Source organism: Adiantum capillus-veneris, chromosome 3 (genome assembly GCF_014529385.1).
Source record: "Adiantum capillus-veneris isolate H3 chromosome 3, ASM1452938v2, whole genome shotgun sequence".
NCBI classification, from domain to species: domain Eukaryota; kingdom Viridiplantae; phylum Streptophyta; class Polypodiopsida; order Polypodiales; family Pteridaceae; genus Adiantum; species Adiantum capillus-veneris.
The window spans coordinates 150,559,495-150,582,537 of record NC_140933.1 but is presented as its reverse complement, the minus strand read 5'-3'; positions in this window follow the sequence as shown (position 1 = coordinate 150,582,537).

Here is a 23,043-nt window from a genome sequence, read left to right as displayed (position 1 = left end):
GAAGTGTTGAAGCCACATAATTTTTTCAAAAGTTAGATAATTTGGCTCGAAACAAAGAAAATAAGGCTAGCTCTTGCTGTTGTTGTACAGAAAGTACAGGTAGTTGGTCTATGTAGTGGGAAATCATATTGACCCCATCTTTGGAGTCCTTGTCCAAGGTAGCCAAAATCTTGACCCAATTATTGAAAGATAGCATGTGTACGATAGATAGCTTTTTATACGAGGCAAGAGCCAAATCATGTATTAATTGAGAAGCATTCAGAGTGCCAAAACATCTTAGAACAAGAGAGGTAGCCATAGAGAGGGGCTCAGAAAATAGTTCTAGGCCTTGCAAGAGGGCAAGGGTCTGCAATAGACCCTTCAATATGTAAGTTCGGGATTATTTTGGTGATATGTAACATAGCATTTGGCCCGTCAAGCCAAAAAAGTTCTAGTTCTAATAGCTAAGGCTTTCTTTGGAGAATGGTCCTTTAGGTAAAACCTAATTTGTTCTAAAATTCTTGTATGCTTCTTTGGGTCGTGGTTTACTCTCATGCGAGTTGTCAATTTAAAATGATTGTGATCTTGAAAGAAAACATACAATTAGTTCTCTAGGTTGGGCCTGCAATCCTTAAACCGGCAAAGTTAGAGACATTAATAGCCGTGAGCAGGTATCCAGAACATTAGCCTATGTAGGATCACCTAACACCTGCCAACCAAAAAAGGATTTATACCCAATGGGTCTAGCCTAGAACTAAGAGTCAAACTATTTTCCAAAGCAAGCGTCTTGGTTTTTTCAAGAAGAATGAAAAAAACTTATGTAAAGGACGTGTGTGTGTAGCTGTTTTTAAATTAAATAATAAGACATAAATGAACTTTAACATTCAAAAGACAACTAGTTTTAGAGAAAGAGGAAAGATTAGTACAAAAACAACTCAGTCTTAGAATTATCTTTGCACATGATATATAAGAATGAGGCCTCATTCTAGTGTACAATGATAGTAATCCATTAAAGAAGTACTTCCCAAGTAGTATGAGCCAGTATAATCATGGACAAACATTTGCTTCAAGCTAAAAAAATCTAAGAAAGGATAGAGTTCTCACCTGCATCCATTCAATCAAGACAATAGATACGTTAGTCTTGAATGTGTTTTATAGGTGTCAAGGACTATATCACTTGTTATCCATGTCTAACTTACAACTTTTTAACCTTAAACAAACGTCCAAAGTGTAAATGTACTTCAATTTGTAAAAACTTCAGTAGAACTTGTAAAGAAACCATAAACCCATTGAATTATGGTATCTATTATATTTATGGTTTCTATAAAACCCACTTTTTAATATTTCTTAAATAGTTATTTACCTACGTATCATTTTGATCAGAAGGCCGCCACCCCTTTTGATCATGTGACTTAGTACCACCTTTAATTTAACGTTTATTTTCCATCAAGATTTTACATAGCTTTTCTTTTATTTAATCAGGTAACTATCCTAAAACTAATCACGTAAATGCGGTATATATCTTTTGTACTTCCATCTTTAGAACCATTAGTCAAAACATAGTAACTTTTGCTATTAGCTTTAGGTAAATCCCTCAAAAACACCTCTTTCTATGCTTTGAAACAATTTGTCAGTTGGTTAGCTTAGACAAAAAAGCACGCAGCCAAACAAATCAACTCCTCTACATTAAGTTTGAGAAAAAAATTCCAAAAATTTGTTTAGTCTAGTGTAGGTAAGCCATGCCTTAAGCCATGAAATCCAGACTGTTTTTGTCATGGCATCTCCATCATGGAATGCATTGTAACTCATAATATATCTCACATTTTAACATCAATGTGACACCACGATTATGCTAGTAGCTCTTTTTTTAAAAACCCATCATTAGAATGCAATCTCAAGGTCGTTGGGCTTAGCCCCTTAACTAGTTATCACAACTTTCTCAGTAAGTATGTAGCTACACCTTATATGTTCATTGCCTTATATTGGCATTAGCGGCCTAGCCCTGCATCAAAAAAACCTAATCATTTTGAGTCAGTACATGGAATATCGAGCACAAAACCACGGCCACGTGCATAATGCCAAGCCTATACATGATGTAAACAGGTACTAGTTAATGCCAGTCACCCCAAACCAAAAAAGATGGCAAGAGATTTCAAAAAATGCTAGTTCATGCCTTGGTGTATGGCAACCCATACTATTCCTATCAAACAATATGCCTAGTATGTGAAAACGGCCCGTCATAATCATTTTGAGTCAGTACGCAGAAAAAACCACGGCCACGTGCATAATGCCAAGCTTATACATGATGTAAACAGGTACTAGTTAATTCCAGTCACACCAAACCAAAAAAGATGGCAAGAGATTTCAAAAAATGCTAATTCATGCCTTGGTGTATGGCAACCCATACTATTCCTATCATACAATATGCCTAGTATGTGAAAACAGCCCGTCATAACTCCATACAAGCCCCCCTTTTTTAAAGTATCCTTTTTAACAACAAAGTTCATTCAATTACTTGTGAACAACTCACTTGCGTAAAAAATCAGACCTAAAAACGGACATGTTTTTTACTAATATGGTTGCTAAGTCAAACCATTTAAATTATATGAAAACCAAAATTCCTGGTAAAAAAACCAGTAAAATATATAGAGTGCGAACCTGAGAATCACCCTCTTTTGTCACAAGCTCCATGGTTAGGCAGTAGGCAAGCTTCCAAAACAAACTCTCAATCTCTCTTTATACCAACACAATCACCACACAAAGAGACTAAGACTAAGTGAGGGGCTCAGGGCCAGTCCTCACCTTTATATAGAAGTTTGATGTTGATGCAGACCAGCAGCAGCCGGCGCCTTTCCCAAAGTGTAAGTCTTTAAGCAACAGTCTCCCCGGCCCCATAGGGGGACTGAGAGGAGATGAAGACCATCATTATGTAGCATGTGGGTACACATGGCAACTGTGTGTGGTCTACACTGTATGCGACAGGCGTGAACAACAAGTAAGGCTACCAACGACAGCCACCTAGGCTCCATATTGAGACTGAGTGGGAGAGAGGAGGTGAAGAGCATCATGTGTGTGCATAGAGCTCCCAAGTGTGGTATACACTATAAGCGACACGCGTGAACACCTTGATCGACTCAAGATAATTTACTACAATACTCACTGCTGTCCATCGGTGTATTTATGGGTATTGTTTTACTTTCAATGTGCCTTTGAAAGGCATTTGTCCAAATTATGCTTTAAGGGGCCACTCCCATAAAGGTAGAAGAGGTGTGTGGGGGGGGGGGGGGGGGGGGGGGGGGGGGGGGGGGGTTTGGTTTTGAAAACCATCTTTTTATTTATATTTTTTTCCTAGGTTTGTGGTTTTGAAAACCATCTTTTTATTTATATTTTTTTCCCAGGTTTGTGGTAAAAGAAGTTCTAAACCTGTCAAAAAAGAGTCGGGGGGTTCTTTATATATAATAGAAGTAAATATTAGCTGTAAGATTACTTAAGAGAGAGAGAGAGAGAGAGAGAGAGAGAGAGAGAGAGAGAGAGAGAGAGAGGGTGTAGTTGTTTTACTTTAATACATAAACACAAATGAACACTCAAGTTCAAAGGACAACTAGCTTTAAGTAGTTGATAATGATAAGCACAAAAACAACTTAGTCTTAGAATTATTTTTGTACATTGCTATAAGAATGAGACCTCATTCTAGTGTATAAGTACAAAGGACAATCTATGTTGTTTGTTCCATGAAGTGGCAAGAGTCTGTAATATCAAGGATGGACACCAGCTTCAAGCCAAAAAAAAATTCCAAGAAAGGATAGAGTCCTCACTTGAGAAGCACCCCCATGTTTCACCAACTCCATAGCCACACAATAAGCAGTCGAGCAGAGAAAGCCCTCAAAACCTTTCTTTCACATACACACACGATACACAAAAGACAAGGCTAAGTGAGGGGCATAGAGAAACCCTCACCTCATTTAGACAGTGAATAATCTCCTCTGATAGATGTACTCAGTAGTGCTAGCAAGGAAAATTCACTCCACATTTGTTCATCAACAAGTTAGAATCCTAAGGCTTATGATACAAGTGGCATTTTTCATGGTAACTCCAATGGGAGAGAGATGGAGCCCTATACCCAGACAATGCGCATGCATAGCAAAGAGAGCTTCTTGAGAGTGAGGCAAGGAGTGGGGCGTAAAGTGTGTACACATGCCAATAGGTAATAATGTGTCACATAAATGAGCCAGGAACCCTATTTGGGGGGGAGATAATTTTACACGTGAATTTTGTGAGAGGAGGCCAAGCGCCCAGTTAAGGGCCCCATCACATGGGGATTTAGTACATACCGTAGGTTACCCAAATGTATAGGTCACCCTAGGGGGTAAAATTTTGTGAATTGTCCGCCCATTAGCTGAGTGTCAAAGTATGCAAGAGTGGTAAATAAGGAAGTCACCCTATGGGGGGATTTTCACCTTTATTTTTATCAGGAGGGGGTCCCAATCCATATGAAGTGCCATGCCCCACGTATAGTTAATAGCATATAGAGTTTATACTAAGCTTTTATTTTAACAATTCCAAATTAATATCAATACTTAAGTGTGTGTGTGTGTGTGTGTGTGTGTGTGTGTGTGTGTTTGTGTGTAAGTTTGTTTAGTGATTGTGCTTAATGTGCATGTTTACACACTTGAAAATTGATTTGTATGTGTGAATTGATGTGAAAAATTGAAATAATTGATGCGTTGATTTGGTAGTGTTTTTACCTATGTGAAGAGGTTTTCTTAATTAAACCACTAATTAGACCAATTTTTGGATCAAAGTTGGATGAAATACGATAAAAACTATCCAAAACAATTTGATTTTGATTAACATTTTGGTAAATGATTGATTGAATTAGTAAGTGCTGCATTTGAGTTGAATTGGTTGCATTTTTTAAAGAAATTATAGGTAATTTTTGGGCTATTTAAAGTATATTTTTACTAATTTATTGCCTAAAATTGCTAACTTTTATCAAGAAAATAATGAAAATAATCATCATAATCCGGATTGTAAATTTCACTAAAGTTATGATCATTTTTGGCATTTTTGGAGTCTTGAATAATTTTTTACTCTTTGTGTATCTGCCTATATTCAAAAAACATTTAAAAACCCTATTTCATTTTCTCTCTTTTTCTTTTTTGCTAATTTTTCTAAATTCTTACTTTTTAAAAAAAACTATTTTTTGTTAAAATTTTTACTTTTGCAATTTTCTTCTAATTTATTTTTCAAAAGGTCTTTAAAAAAAAGTCTCCCCTTGAGGAAATTGGATAACTCTAATTCGTTTTGATTGTTTATATTTTCTTTTGCTAAAGCATTAGGTTCATTTTGAAGATCTTTAACAAAAATCATGTACATCGAAGTAGAGCTCTTTATTGACTTATTGAAAGTTTGCTTATGTACAATGGGTATGGTGTTACCCAACTCCTAAGCATCTATGTACATATCTTTTTCCTTGAACCTAAAGTAAATTTTCCTTTCAGGGAATTTAACATTGGCTGCCATGCAATCAAACCATGGTGCCCCTAGGATTACATCCTCATGCTTGAGAGGAGAGATAAATAAATTCTCCTTGTCCACATAGCTTTGGACATGGAGCCTCAATTTCCCAATCAAGGGAGTGACTGAGGCTTCTTGACCCTTGAAAGCACCATCGGCAGGTAGGACATCTCCCATCTCATAGGCTTGGATGCCTAGCTTGGTGGCCAACTCTATGGATATGAAACTGTCAGAAGAACCAGGGTCAAAGAGAATAAAAGCATCATGTTCTCTTACCTTTCCCCAAGCATGGCATAGAGGAGATGCTTTGTGATGAGTATCCTCTTCTTGAATTTTGACCAAGGTAGCCTCTTGAATTTTGACCAAGGAGATGCTTTGTGATGAGTATCCTCTTCTTGAATTTTGTCCAAGGTAGCTCTAGGAGGCTCATTACGTGTATTCTTGTGGGGGCAAGCACAATAGGTGTGCCCTTGCTCCCTGCACTTGAAACAACGGTTATCTTTACGATAATGCTCTAGCTCTTCAGGAGAGAGTTTGTGTTTGCCTTTATAAACTCCCTTCTCCTTAGCTTTGTTGTTGTTGGCATTGCCTTTGGGAGACTTTTGGACATTGTCCTTCCCCTTTAGCTCGTTATGGTCCTTGTTTTCCATGGGCTTAAGATTTATCTTAGCCCCTTGTTGGAAATTGATTCATGAAGCCACCATGGTATGGTGTATGGCCACAGATATGGTGCGTGGCCCTTGGGAGTTGACATACTCTGCCATATCTTCAGTTATACCTGCAAAAAATTGTTGTTTTTTCTCTCCATAATCCATCTTTTTTGAAGACAGTGGCTTTGAGATGTAAATCCAAAAACCTGTCTACATATTTGTGAATAGATTTGTAGGGAGAGATCTTCAAGCTTTGCCATTCGGTGAGTACTTTGTCTTTGGCATCGATAGCCAAAAACTGCTTCATGATGGAAGCTCTTAAATTCCCTCACTGTCTCAAACCCAAGACCTCACACACCTTTGAGGATGGTGAGAGCTAGCGGGGTATGAAAGTAGATCTAAAGGAAGAAGAAGTATTCTTACAAGAAAGAAGTATTTCTCCTCACATAGTCACTATTAATAGCTTAGCATAGCTTAGTAATTATCATGGTAGAGGAGATGAGCATGCATTGGAGCTTGGCTCTTGGTTGGTTTTCATCACAAAGTCGAGAGTTGTTGGTGTAGGCCTCCCTTCTCACAAGCTTGGAGTAGATGATGAGCTTTCCATTGAAGCTTGAGAAGGAGATAGTCTTCTTTACTTCACACATGAGCTTGTGTGAGTGTGTGTGTGTGTGTGTGATAATTCCTTGCAAAAATCATCCCCTCTCTCTCTTGGTTGACCCCTCTTGCTATTTCCTCATGCTGGCATCCTATTTGCCCTTGTAAAGCTTAGCCAATCATAAATTAGAAGCATAATTTCTAACCTTGTGGCATGTGTCCCCCTTTCCTTTTTTGTGAGATATTTAGGTATTTAAATAATTCTATTAATCTTTCATTGGACCTCTTAGTCTCCTGGCCAATAGGAATGAAGCAAACCATTGTGCTGTTGAATGCTCATTGGAACCCTTGGGAGACTGTCCAATAGTCTTCTGGACAGCTTAATTTCTGAGTTCTTTTATCAAGTGTTTGTAAATGAACTAAACCAAATTTACTCTAGCCTAATTCTCATTGGTCCACCTCTATGGCCATCTAATACAATTTGAATGCACTTTGAGGGCAACTGGTGGGCTAGGAACCTGACATGTGACCATTATGCCCTTCGTGTAAAGGGAAGCCTTGAGTGTGTGTGTGTGTGTGTGTGTGTGTGTGTGTGTGTGTGTGTGTGTGTGTGTGTGTGTGTGTGTGTGTGTGTGTGTGTTCTCTCACCTCTTCTCTCTCTTTCCCTACCTTTAGGGATCACCCCCTCTCATCTAGGGATATGTGAAGACTTTATTGTCTTCACAAAAGCATCCAATTCTGTTAAGCTTGACCATTTGGACTTTACCTTTGAATTTTGGGACCTTAGCATATTGGAAGTCTTAATGGGCTAAACCCTAAGGTCTTTGAAGCACTATTCATGCACATTGCTCTTTTGCAGATGGCCCCACTTTGGATCCCTATTTCCCCTCCTTTGGATCCCTACTGTGACTTGTATGCCAGCCTAACCAGCCTAACCAATATTCTAGTTTTTTCTCCCCTGGTACTTCCCCATATTAAATGATCAGTTTAACATGAGGAAATCATTTAGGAGAATTAGATATTAATTAATATGACATTAGTGAGTAGCAATCCAATAATAAAATCCATAGAAACATTTACCAAGGAGAGTCCTGAATAGGTAAACACATCAACAAACCATATTGCTTACCATGATGACGCTTGATTCATTGACAAATAGAACATTGTGCAATATATATAACAACATATTTTTGAATGGAGGGCCAATAGCATTGAGACTCTATTATGTGAATAGTTGCGACAATCCCACGATGGTCTATGTAAGGTGGTTCATGACACTCTTTAAGGACAAGTTGATAAAATGCAATGGCTACACACAAACCACTTTACAAAGAATAAATACCCACCATGGAAAGAGTAGTGTGCATGAAAAAAGATGTATGATTACAAAATTAATCATAAATGTTAGAAAATTCAAAGTCATGAACATAAGTGTTAATCATTTTATAAAAAGCTTCAGCAGACACAATAGAAATGCTAGTAATCAATGGCATGCAACATAATGCATCTACAATTTTATTTTCATTCCCTTGTCAATATTTAATGAGTGGATAAAAACTTTGAATGAATGAAGCCCACTTTATATGATGATCAGGGATAGTTGGTTGTGAAAGCAAATGAAGACTTCTTTGTTGATCGATTTTAAGCAAAAATTCAGATCCCATTAGGTTATGTTTCCACAATTTAAAATCATGTATAACAATTAGAAATTATTTGTCATAAGTGCTATAATCAAACTCGTTGGTTTTCAACTTTCTACTTCTATATGCAATTGAATGATTACCTTGCATTGATATAGCACTAATACCACACCCACTAGCATCAATTGTAACAAAAAAGAAGGGTCTTTTGAAATTCACAAAAAATTTCCGTAAAAAAAAAACTCCTACTTTCCAGTGGTGAAACTACCACTCAAAAAATTCATATACAACCGATCTTTTTTCAATAATGTACGTGGAAATTTTAATCATTTCAAGTGAAAGATGTGTTCTTTTTCAAAAGGTTTGTGATTGGTAAAGCCAAGTATGAAAACTTTTTAATGACTTTTCTTTAATAACTATATAAACCAAGAAGAGAACAAAACTCATGATTAGATTGAGGTTTAGGCTATTCCTTGTTGCATTGAGTTTTCTCTTAGAATATGCATGGATTATTTTACTAGAGACAATGTGACCCAAATATTCAATTTTAGCTTTGAAGAATGAACCTTTCTCAAGATTCAAATAAATTTGGTTTTCATGCAATAATTTAGAAACCAAATCTTAATGTACAATAATGGTCTTCTTCATTCTTACTAAAAACCAAAAAGGCATCAAAGAAAACCACAACACAATCTTGATGCCTCAAAAGATGTGATTCATTATGTATGAAAATATAGCATGTGCATTTATTAAGCCAAAAGGTATTACAAGAAATTCATAATGACAAAATTATTTTTGAAACGCAATTTTATGAATATCACTTTCCATCATACGCACTTAAGATCTAGCTTACTAAAAATGGATGCACCACTTAACTTATCAAATACGTCATTAACACAAGAAATAAGAAATGATCCTTTATCTTGATTTTATTAAGTGCTCTATAGTCAATGCACAAATGATAAGTACCATTTATTTTTTACTAAGAAAATTGGTGCACCAAAATATAAACTACTTGGCTTAATTAAACCATGATTTAATAATTTCTCAATGTGATGTTGAGTTTCTATTTGTTCAATTTGATTTTGATACTATGCTGCTTAACAAGGTGGTGCACTACCTGGAATCAACTCTATTGTGTGATTTTCAGCTCTTCTAGAAGAAGGTAATCCTGAAGGCAGATCCTCAACAAAAATTTCTTTATATTTTATCAAAAAAAACTTTGAAGAAGGGGACAATTAGTCTTCGTGTGTTTCAATTTCATTGTTTAGAACCAAAAACTATTTGTTATCTTTTTTAGCTAACCTTTTAACGTGAGTGTCACTAAGAGGAGGTTCTAGTTCTACATTTTGTTAGCTTGTGATGTGAAATATTTTTCATTATGTGTGACAATGATTGTATGCTTATCATAGTCAATCTCTGAATTAGAATGATGTCTCCAAGACATAGCCAGAATTAAATCTATGTTTTGTGATGGTGCTACTAGAAAATCTTATGATTGAATGAAGTCTCCTAATTGGTATTGCAAATATACACGCAATATATTTCGGTTCTTTGGAAAGGTGCTTTTAATTTATAATTTATGGGAGTGATATGCAATTTCAACTTTTGTCCAACACGTGTAGAAATAAAATCATGTGTGCTCCCATCATCATGTAATGACTTAAAAGTATTATCATCGATGCTAACTTACATATGTAAGAGATTATGTAGCTGAGAAGTAGGAGTACCTGTGTGATCTTGGTAGTTTGAGCTACCTTAAGGTACTTGGTTGCTATCTTCAAACATGTTGGCAATGTTGACATCCATCTCCATATTGTGCACTCAATGTTCATTATCATTTTCAATCCCCTCAAAATTAAAATGTGAGGAAGGTGTGGACTTCCTTTTAAGATGCTTGTTAGTTGTATATCCCATCTCCTGACAAGTGTAACAAACAACAATCTTTATATCAAGTTTTTTATTATTCTTTGGTGCCATGATTGTTGTTGTTGTGATTATTATATGGAGCTCTGTGCTATGCCTTCAAAAAAGGAATTGATGAAGGTTTAGAAGAATAACTTGAACTATTGTTATTTATCCTACTTTGTGCAAAACCATTTTGATTGAAATTGCTTGATTGTGGTCCATATTGATTTTAATGTTGTGTCCACCGTTGACCATTGTTTCCATTGATCCTTGATTGAAGAGTAGTAGGATTTGTAAGTTGTGGTGGTGGAAGAGAATAATAACTCTTTTTGATTGTGGCCCTTTTGGAGTTGGATCTTTACCTTTCGTAGCTTCAATATCATGAGCTAACAAAATAGCTCTTTCTAATGTATGCGGACAAAATTTATTGAGCTTAACAAATAAACTATACTCCAAACCAAAAATATATTTGCATTTGAAAGTAAAGTGAGAAACTTTTTCTACATTTTGAAGAGTAAGTAGATTGTGTCAAAATGTGTTTGTATACTTGTGATACTTTTCCATGTCCTAGATTGAAGTGTATTCCATGCATGTCTAGCTTTCTCTTTGTATTGAGAAGAAATAAACTACTTCATTACCATTATTTGAAATTACTTCCAAGTCATTTGTGTTGTTTGTGAGTCACATTCCTTTAACGAGAATCACGTTCTGTCATTTTATTTGGTGCACACGTGATTTTGTCTCGTTCCTTCAACTTTTATCCTTAAAAGTAGTCATTTAAGGATAATAACCAAGAGAGAAGTATACACGCATCCTTTCTTTAATTGTACTTTATAAAAGTAAATGCCTTTTTTGAGATCTTGTTTTGTTTTGTCTTGGATCTTGGATTGAGCATCCAAAATATGCTTAATCACTTTGATAAAGTGCTTGTCTTTATTGTTATCTTCATCATTATGCTTGTGGAAAATCTAGTTTTGAAGCTTCTCAAACTTTTGCTGAAGGAGATTCCGTGCAGTGCAGTGCACTCTTTTTCAAGCTCTTCAAAAAGAATATCAATCTTTTGATCCATAACAAGTTGGTTAACTCAAAAACAAAAAAGTTGAAATATAGATGTATATCCAACATGTATGCAAGAGTTAAATTGAAAAACAAAAAAAAGATAAGAAGAAGATGAATAAGATGATATCTATGTATGTTGAACGAGCTAGAAAAATAAAAGAAGATCTGTAGTGAATATGCAAAGCCTTTTAACAATCCAAAACAATGCCGCTTACATTCTCAAGGAACAATAAAAAAGTGCTACAATCATAGAAAAAACAAGAAGGTGCTCTCTCAACTATAATGGATCTAATCACTTTAGGGGAAGAGCCAGAGGAACTTTCAACCAAGGATATCAACAACGTGGAGTAGCTACAGCAGTGAACTTGGAGCAGACCTTCCCAAAATTTAGGTGCTATGGATGCAATCAAGTGGGGCACTATAGAAATAACTGTCCTGAAGAGCAAAACCCTCGAACTACTGCTAGAGCCATTCCTCAAAGTCAAGGAGATAATCTAAGAGGAGGTGGAAAAGGAGGACAAGGTAGAGGAAGAGCAAGAGGAGCCAGAGCTTAAGCAATCATGGGAGAACCAACCTTTATGAATGAGGAAGATAAAAGAGCCACTCGCTTGGCCACAGTTAGCAATCCTAGAGCTTTGCAAACCACTATAAATCAATAATGTAAAACTTTGAATTACTTATATATTAAAATGGTATACATGATTTTCTTTTCCAAAATTGCTTAAGGAATCTAAAGTTAAGTTAGTATCCAATCAATTAAGGGTAGATCTAGCAAATGAGGAAGAGGTTCTCGTTAGGAAGGCAAAATTTGAATCTTAGAAATGAGATAGTTATCCAAAAAAAAAAACCAACTCACATTTCTTGTGCACAAGATCGCCTTTCTTGAAGAATGACATAGAGACTAAAAGAACTCTTGGTATGATACTTCTTAAAACCCTTTACATAATGTTGGTCAACTAGGTTAGAGCACAGAGGGTACCTCTGGTGCAATGGTGGACGCTTGTGCCCAACGCAGATTGCTCAGAATGGCAAGAACACGCCGAGCGCGTTCAAATTGGCAAAGCTAGAATACATGATACTTGTCGAATGCTGATTGCTCTGATGGTCAGGTAGACCGAGCCTGTTCATGTTGACAAGGTGGATAAATGGATCTTTTATAGAATAGATTTAACCTAGTTTTTGAGATGATGCAATTGGGTTGTAAAGGTTTTTAAGATGGGCTCAACACTAAGAGTTTCTTGGGGAAATTTTGACTAGCAAGTAAATTCCAACCGGATTGAATCCTTGAAACTAGAAAGAACTCTTAAAGTAATCAGTAACATTTGGTAAAGTGGAAAGAGTATCCCTCCGAAGATGCCACTTGGGAGGATGAATTTCTCTTCTCAAAGACTTTCCCAGTTCGGTTGAGATGAGGACATCTCAAATTCTTAAGTTGGGGTGATTGTAAGGTCTCCACCTTTCTAACTGTCGGGAATTAACTCAACCTTTTGGAAATCAAGTAAAAACACTATCTCAAAAGCAATGAAAAATGGTATTTTTGGAATCTTAAGCACAGCAAACCCCGGGCTAGAAATTTTCAGAATTGAATTCCGATAAAAACTAGCATAGTTATGGCCCCTGGAAGTTTACACTGCGAATTGAGTAAAGTAAATAACAATGTAAGGTTTTAGTAATTATTACTACAAAAGACTTTTATCCTAAAAGTTTCTAGATATTTACAAATATTTGCAGATATTTCCAAAATTAATCATTAAAAGTCAAAAAATAGCAAAAAATCGATTTTGTGTATCTGGGGGGCTGTGTGGGATAGTGATGAACTTGCCCAGGTTGGAATTAGTAGCAAGGGGCGCTTGTGGAGCTGTAGGGCTGCCTTGGGATGCAAGTTACTGCCATTTCCAGCCTGTGAGTGCCTAGAAACCTATAAATATGACCCCTTGCTTCACAATTAGGGGGCAGACTTGGAGTCCTGGCAAATTCTCTCTGACCTAGAGAGATCTCTACTCAAAAATCACTAGAGAGCAAAAATCTAGTTGGTTAATCCACGGTAATTAGAACTATACCTTTTTAATTAGCAGAACTATGTTAATCTATTTACATTTTCTTGATTAATTCAATTAATTAAGAAGATTAAACCTATTTATACTCTAAAATTCTCTCCTAATTCTTAATTCTCTGCTGATTATTGAGATTAAGCTTAGGGATACTAATCTCATTAATTATTATGTTATATTAGGGCTAAAATTAATCATTTAAATCATAAATTAATGGTAATTATACTAATTAAACTTTGATTGAGATAAGATAACTATCAAAGCTGTATTAGAATTTCAAGATGCAAGAAAAATTATCTCTTAATTTTTTGAATAATTTTTGTAATTATTTAAGCAGAATTACATTGTCTTTAAGAGAAAATTAAAGGGGGGAAATGCAATTAGTTTAGCTAATTATCTTAGTAGAAAAACACTATTTTCAAAGAAAAATTTAAGGGGGAAAATAACAAATCACACTAAAAAGCTTTGAGATAATTGTCAAAGGTAAAAAGAAGTCTTAGAAAACCCATGATATTTAGCTTGACCATAGATAATTAGTTTAGCTAATTATTGTAGTAGCAAAACATTGTTTTTAAGGGAAAATTAAACGGAGAAATTAGTAAATTATACTAAAAAGCTATGAGAAAAATTTCACAGTTAAAAATGCATCATTGGAGACCTGTGATAATTAGCTTAACCATATAAAGTTAATTAAGATAATTATTTTAGTTAAAAGATCCTATTTTTGAAGATAAATTAAAGGGGAAAATTAGTAAATCGTGTTATATGATTATATGCTATTTATCAGAGTTAGAATACACAATGAAAAGGCCGTGATAATTATGTCAAGGTTGAAAAATTAGTATAGATATTTATTTGACTCAAATTATACTAATTTTAGATAAAAAGTAAATGGAGAATTTAATAAATCATGTTAGATGATTACATGCTATTTTTAAGAGCTATATTACATCATGAAAAACCTGTGATAATTATGTCAAGGTTAAAAACTTAGTATAGATATTTATCTAAGTCAAATTATACTAATTCTAGTTGAAATCTAAAGGGAGAAATTAGTAAATCATGTTATATGATTACATTCTATTTATCAGAGTTAGATTACATGATAAAGAGACCGTGATAATTATGTCAAGGTCAAAAAATTAATATAGATAATTATCTATGTCAAATTATACTAATTTTCACTGAAAATCAAAGATCGAAATTAAATAGTTAAGTTGGAAAATAAAAAGATAATTACTAGAGGTCAAAATTATCCTTATCTACTTTTGATAATTATACCATAGTTAATTGAGTTTAGGAAATTATAATTGACCAAAAGTCCTATTTTTGGCAAACGATTAATTAAAATAAATAGACTTTATGGTCAAAATTTTTTAGGAAAATTATAGTAAGTGTAAACCTATGATATAAGGTTGAGGAAATGAAATCTCTGAGAGAAAATAAATAGAATAAATATTAAGCTCAAAATAAGCAGATTCCAAGCTTGAAATTCGATGAAAAAATTAGGAAAAAGATATACAAAATTATAGGAAAATTAGGATAGCTTAGAAAACCCTTAGGGAAGCTATTGAAAAAGTTATCATGCTTATATAGGAAAATAAGAAATTACTAGGTAAAGAATCTACCAATTAAGACTATAAATTTGACCTAAATTTGGGTAAAATTGGATACAAAGGTTAAGTTTAGCTTTCGGATAATTTACTTAATGATTAGACGTCCTTTTTATAAGGAATAAGAAGTTATGGTACCTAAAAGGACCCGAGCCAATCCTACATTTGATGATGAGGGCAGAGCTCTAAAAAGAACTAGAGCGTCACACGACGATGAAGCTGGGCCTAGTAGTCGGCCTATGGAGGAGAGTCTTCAGGCGCCAACGTAGCAGCAGATGGCCGATCAGTCCTAGGTGGGTTTTCCATTATTCAATTAAGTCTTTAAATAGTTTAAGTTCTTTTATAAGTTAACATTGCATACGTAAGGAGTGAGTAAGAATCAGAAAAGGAATAGTTGGTCAAATACGGAAGGTAACTTCCAAGAAACCAACATGCATTTGTTTATAAAGTAGGAAAGAATTGTTTGGGTTAAAACTGGTTGAATTAGGAAAGATATGATTGATCATCCTCAAGACAGCTTGTCTCAAGACACCTCCGACTCCTTGGTAAAAATTGATGATAATGATTGGCTTTCCAGCCACGGATAAGTCGGTTACCCCCATGAACGATGAGTTTCTACTCCGTGTCATGTCTTGATGTTTCTACTTAAGTTAGGATACCGTTTTTATCCTAGGGGAGCCGCCCGGTTGTATGGGCAACTAGTTTCGTGTATGGGCACTCGGAACCTTGGGTGGGGGTTTATCCACTCCGGATTGTGAATAAGGAATGAGTGTTGTTTTTTCACCCTTAGGTGGTCTTGAGACAAGAAGAGTACTGGTCATGGTTATTATGGACAATGTTTTGATTGACAGTACCCTGTCTTAAGTTTAAAGATGTCTGTTTGTTAAAAGAATGCTTTTGAATACTATCTTTAATACTTGATTGAAGTAATTACTATGACAAAATGTTAAAAGGATTCATTATTTTAAATGTTAAACAATGTGATAGTAATTAGAAAATAAATGAATCATGTGTGAGTGCGGGGTGGTAAGTGGGGATTGACTAAGGTTGTCAATCATGGACGGGTGGACCTGATTAGTCGGGTAACTATCCATCCCTGCGCACTAAAAACGTTTAGAAAACATCTTCAGTTGGAAGAGGAGTCCACCAGCGGTTGTACCCTCACATATGTTAGGGGGGGAAAAGCGTTGGTTGAGGATACCTTAGCCCAATTTGTGGAGGTTATAGGGCTGAAACAGTTTTTTTGGACTTTTTATACGTTGTCCCGTTTCCGCTACGAGAGAGGACTAGGTCTTCTTCTAAGGCTATGGTAAAGGTCTATTCCTTGGATTTTTCTTGTTTAGAGACTCTGATTTTTATCAGACCCTGAGACCTGTCAAGGATCCCATCCCAATCTTGGTATTGGCGGGTTGGGGATACCACAAGGTTGGCATGACATATGTTATGCCTGGCACAAATGCTTGTTTTATGATGAGCACCACTTTTCTGAATATTGTAGCCCCTTGTGATTTGTGTCTAGTTATTGTGTACACTAGTGCCAAAGGAAATATATTTTTGTGGGACTATTTGCTATCAATTATCCTTGTAGCATGCTTTGTCCTTCGAACGGTCAAGATGGCACAAATGGTAAGCAATTGAACTTCTATAGTAGCAACGTGATCAGTATTATCGTGGGATCAGTATTTATTGCTATAGCCAAGTTAATGCTCTCCATAATCATACACTTAGCACCAATCATAATCTCATTCAGCTCATTGAATGCCTTATCTTCTAGCCAATGTTGTAGTAGTGGTTGGTCAGGGCACTGGTCTTAATTGCAACAGTGACCAAATTGCATGCTAGAAAAGACCTTTACAGAATCAAGTTGTTGTATTTATAGACATCTTCCCTATGTGTGTATATTATTGTTCCATTGAGCAGTATTTTATTGCTTATATTCACCATTTGGAAAATAATCATGTGAAAATTGATCTCTCGTTAATGATAATGGTATTGGCATCATTGATGGCATGAATATCTCATTGGTGGGAGGTATCGCTTGTAAAAAATGTTGCTTTGATTATTGAATTTTGAGTTGGTAGTGAATAATTATTACCAGGCTGTTGTGGTGTAAAGTTGCTGCTCTTGTGGATGCAAAGGATAACATTTCATTCTCTCTTACAAAAGTCGAGGTTAAGTATTTGATGAGGAATGTCTTTCCACTCCCACCCGTTATGATGTGCAGGCCTTTGTTTCTATCTCAACATCTCTTTGAAGATTTTTTGACGTTGTGAACTGAGAGATGGACTATTGGTGTCTCAAAAACTCCTTAAATAGTTGGAGCATTCCATTGCGACTAGAAGGTTTTCATCTTTATAGAATAAGGAAAAAGTGTTCTGATCCTATTTAAAAATATCAGGCTGAAAATTTGATAAATTCTTATCATAAAAGTAGTCAATTTTGGTATTTATATAATCTTAAGCACTACACTACTTTACCTAGAAATTTTTTGAATCAAAATTGAATGTAATCTAATCGGCTTGAACAAGGTGTCACATGGCCCTTACCATATGGATAGATATTCCTAGTTAAATCAAAGAATGCAACCAAGATAGCATAGCTTCAGTTTTAAGATGTTGGAAATGATAGCAGGCCATGTGGAGGGACGCTAGTGAAGAATGGGAACAACTTAAGGTCACTTGTAGCTTGCTGGTAGAAATCCATAAAAGGTTAGGGCCATTCATAAACTCAATTGGGCTCAGAGACTCTATCAAAGTTCTCTCTAACTTTAGAGAGTCTACTTAAACTTGCTTATGAGAGGCAAAACTTGAGTGAGCTAATGAAGGTAATTACCCTAAACTGTCTACATTAGTGAAAGTCAATTAATCTTAAACCATTCTATGCTTTTATATTTTGAATTAAAGGATTAAGTCATTCTACATTATAGATTAACTTCATTCTATATATTTGAAATACTATATTAATTCTATGATCAAGAACACATATTACATGATTATTTAATTATATTATAATTGAAATCATTTTATTTTAGCTTAAATTAAAGAAAATGTACTAAATTAACCTACAATTTTATGATATAATTTTTAGAGTTTCCACATATTGTTGATCAATCATGGTAATTATATCAAAATTATGTTATAATGTTGATAATTATTAGAGCTAAAATTGTTTAATTGTATCATTAAATTAAAGGAGAAATATACTAAATCAACTTGAAAAATTATTGCCACACATTGTTAGTAAGTCATGGTAGTTATATCAAGATTATATTTATAATTTTGATAATTATTAGAGCTAGTTTTTTTATTTTAGCCTTCAATTAAACAAAAGTATATTAAATAAACTTGAAATATTATAAGTAGTTTTGTGAGTGAAACATACTATTAAAAAGTTTAAAAAAATATTTAAAAGATTTTTTAAGCTTAAATATTAATGAAGACCAAAATTTTCTAGTTTTGATAGTCAACTCAAAAGAAAAAATACCAAAATAACTTCAAAAATAATGGCATAATTTTAGAGTTCAAACACACTCTTAGGAAGCTGAAATAAAAATATCACAATCAAATTTTTAGTTTAAATATTTATTAAATCTAAAACTATTTGATTTTGATAATAAAAAGAACCAAAATGACTTGAAAAATATGGGGTAATTTTTAAAGTTCAAACACTTTGTTATAAACCTGAAGTAAAAATATCATAACTAGATTCTTCTTTTAGGGATAATTTTGGTAGTAAATCAAAGGATAAAAATGGTTAAATAGATTAGAAAATTATACGTAAAACCAAAGTTAAAATAGAGTATTTAAAGATTATGGTAAAAATATTATAACAAGAATTTGTTAAGTAGGCGGTGATTATGGATGATAGATTAAGCTTGCATTCATGTCTTAATCATGAAGCTAATTAGAGTATGCTAAAGATGATAAGAGAGATTCAATAGCAAGGCAACTTGGGACATAAAATAAGCTTAATTGGAATTAGCATAATGAACCAAGTACAAGTGCCATTTTATGATCTTAAGAGTTGAGCTCCTGCTGACATCATTGAAGATGCATCTAGTCAAGATGTACTAGGGAAAGTGTTCCATGGTGTGAGATAGACACAAATCCTAAAAAACCTCCCCTTTTGCGTCTGAGAACACCAAAAGATCAAATGTCGGCTCACAAAATAACTATCTTCCCGAGAGAACTAGTACCAATGGGGTGTAGGCATATCGAACTTCCTCCCCTTGAGAATAGTAGTCAACAAGGTGGTAGGAGAAAATAATGTGTGTGTCTTAGAGTACATATTCTATGAAGCATATTACTCCCTTGTCTTCATCGCTTGATCGGCTATGCTTTTTTCTCTATCCCAAGGATTGATTTTATGACATTTGTCAAATGAGTGGTTGGTGTGGTTACATTGTTTGCATCTCTTCTTTGTTGGACTACTTCGTGATGTAGCGACAAATGCTCCTCCTAAGGTCTTTGTGTCTTTGGTTTTCTTCTTGTGACCTTGGAATGAGTTAATGACATCCTTAATGTTGGGTATAAATTCCCTTTCTTTGAGTACAATGACAATTTGACCATATTCTACATTAGGTACGGCTTTGAGTCGGACATCTGCTTGGTCTCATTGTCCATTGGAGACTTTATGTATGCTAATTGGGTGTAGATGCTCTTTATTCGATTCACAAGAGAAGGAAGACTCTCTTTTGGTTCCATTGTCAATCACAAAGCTGCATGTTTGGAGATATTTGAGAGTGTTTGGCTATGGCTTTGAAATGTTTCTCTAATGTGATCCATGTATCATAGAAATTATTACAATGATCTAAGTAGTGGGTACATTGTCACCATATACATGTGGTAGTGGTGTGTGAACACACGTAGGACCACCGGGGCATTTTTTCCCTCTCTAGGAGGGTTTTTCCCCCCGTGCATTGTATATACTCCCACCACTCTAGGGCTAACTTATCTTTCCATTGCACACTAAGTAATACACTCTCGGTTGTGTGCCTTGAGCTTCCTTCGTCTTCTCCATGATGTGTGTGTTTTCCTGCAACCCTAATTTCAACAATTGGTATCAGAGCAGGTTGCGTCCTCCTGAGCTTAGTTGCCAGCAGCTCCTGCACACGCCTACTCACTTTCTCCAATTTTAGTGAGCTTTAGCGAGTTCGCAAGTCAACAAAATTTTTGGGATAGCTCAAAGAGTTCAATTTGCTCAGATTTTTTATTCGGGATCATTTCGGCCTCTGTTTCCACTACAAGCGGTACTGCGTAGACTATTTTGTCATTTTGTGCAAAAAAAAAATCAGTGTGGTTTTTTGCATAACAGGTCCCTTATAGTCTTCTAGGGTTTGTGCTATATAGCACGTGTTGTTGCCGCTTTGTTTCTCCTCTTTTTGGGTAGTTTTCACATCAGGTGCAACATTTACCATGGCTGACAGCAACATAGATGTGTTCAAGATGTTTGTTGATGAGGGCAGATTGGATGGTGGCTTATATGATGCAACATGTTCTTGTGTCGAAGTTCATCTGGAATATTGTGCAGGGCATTGATGTACGTCCTAGTTTTGAGGATGTAGGCGATGTTGAGGATGTTGCAGGTCTTGCTGCAAGGATTATTGCTATTAGAGTTGTTTTGCCTACAATAGTATAAGCTCATTGGGATGTAAAAGATGTGTAGACTCGTGCATTGATTGCGTTTTCTATGAAGCGCACTATTACTCCTCACATTCGTTCAACAAAATCTGTAAAACAGGCTTGGGTTATTCTGGCTGGTCTTTATGCAAGTCGCAATGAGGCACCATTGCTGCGTAAGGAGTCGGAGTCGAAGATTATGCATGAGGAAGATGATATGGACACTTTTCTTGCTGGTGTCAAGGATATCAATGAGCAACTTATTTTTGCAGGTGAAGTCATTTCAGACAGTTCCCTTGTGCAGATTGTTCTTGATGCCTTGCCAGATTCATACCAGACTTTTGCTAGTACTTGGATACTTATGACCCAAGGAAATCCTGAATTTTCAAGTTTAATGGATTATGCACATTGTTGTTGCAAGAGACTTTCCAAAAAAAACGGGACTAGATAGTGTGCAGTTGAACATGCTTTTATTGCTGCTCAAAGAAAAGGTGGTAACAACAATGCAACCACTTCTCATGGTTCTTTTGCGAGTGGAAAATCACACGTTCCTAATGCTTCTGTTGGCAGCAATTCGTCTGGAAATTCTGGTGATAAGGGTAAAAAGAAAATGCGTTTCCACTATTATAAATCTAATGATCATTTGATCAAGCAGTGCCCTATGTTGAAGGCCAAAGATGCCAAGAAGAAAGAGGTTGGTTCCACTACAAATGCAGCTATTGTTGAGTTTTTTGTGAAAGGAGACTGCGATGTTGATGTCGATGTGGAATGGGATTTTAGTGCAGAGTGTACCCATAATCCTGCTTCCATGATGCATGCATGTCAGTTGCTACAGATTCACATAATTGGTATTTTGACAGTGGTGCTACAAAGCACATTACCTCACATCATGATTTGTTCACCTCTCTTGAGTCTATCCCTAATGGGAATTTAGTTACTTGTGTCAACAATGCCTCTTATCCGATTCAGGGAGCTGAAGATTGTGTTTACTACTGCAAATGGCAGTTCTTTCACACTTGTCAATGCACTTTATGTACCTGGGATCAAGAAGAATCTTTTGTATGTATCTGCACTTGTTATACTTGGTCTTGTAGTCAAATTTGTGGATGACAAATGTACAGTACATGATCTCATTTTTTGTGATGAAATTGTTGCATCTTGCATTTTATGCCATGGGCTGTATAAGCTCATTTTGTATGAAAAGTGTGTGCAGAATTTTACAAATACAGTTGTGGATTCAAAGGCTATTTCAGATGCAAAACTTTGGCATGCACATTTTGGTTATCTGAATTTTGCCAATTTGTTGCGTTTGTAGAAATCTGATATGGTTGCTTCTTTGCCGACTCTTGAAGCACCTATCAAACATGTCTGTGAAGGTTGTATTTTGGCCCATGCAAACTCTATCCTTGGGCAATTACCTTTATTTTGTGACTTTTATTGATAATTACTCTAGGCATGCATGGGTATATCCGCTTAAAGCGAAGTCCGGAGTATTTATGTGCTTCAAACAATTTCTGGCTAAAAATGTCTCAAAATGTTCTATGGGCACCCTTCGTTCCGATCGAAGGGGGGAGTATATGTCTCATGAATTTAATGCAATTTTTGTCTAATCGTGGGATAAAACACCAATGTACAATGTTGCTGAGAGGAAAAACATGTCACTTACAGAAATGGCACGATGGATGGTCAAAAGTCAAGCTTTGCCGCATTCGTTTTGGCTTGAGGCCATGAATCATGTGTGCCACTTATGTACTTAATAGGTGTCCTATGAAAGCTTTGCAGTCTATGACTCCATATGAAGCATGGCATGATAGAAATCCTTCTATTGAGCGCATGCGTGTTTTTGGTTGTTTGGCATATGCTTTGGTGCCACAAACACATCACAGAAAATTGGATAATAAGGTTGTCCAATGTATTTTTGTTGGTTATAGTACTGAAAGAAAAGTTTATAGGTTGTATTATTCGCAAACAAAGCGTACTCTGGTTTCAAGGGATGTTGTGTTTGTGAAAGATTCTGTTCAACCCTTGCTGTCATGTACAAGAGATAGTAATGTAAGCTCACAAGACATTTATGACACTTTGTTGCCTCTTTTTAGTGGTGGAAGTTTGAATGTAAATTCCAATGAGACAAATGTACAGCCTATGGGGGTTTTTGAAAATGTTATAGATCAGCCTATTATTGATGCAGATATACTTGATGAGGAAAGGGCTGAAAATGAGCAGGCTAGAGGTATACTTACTTTACATATGCTCTATAGTAAATCTAATAATCACTCTTACTTGTTATACAAGACTGCAAAAAGAGACACTAATCAATTTGTTTGTTGATTTTGATAAGTCAACTAACCTCCCATTGGAACTAGAAGCACAACAACTCTTGAACACTAAGATCGTTGGAATCTCCACATACG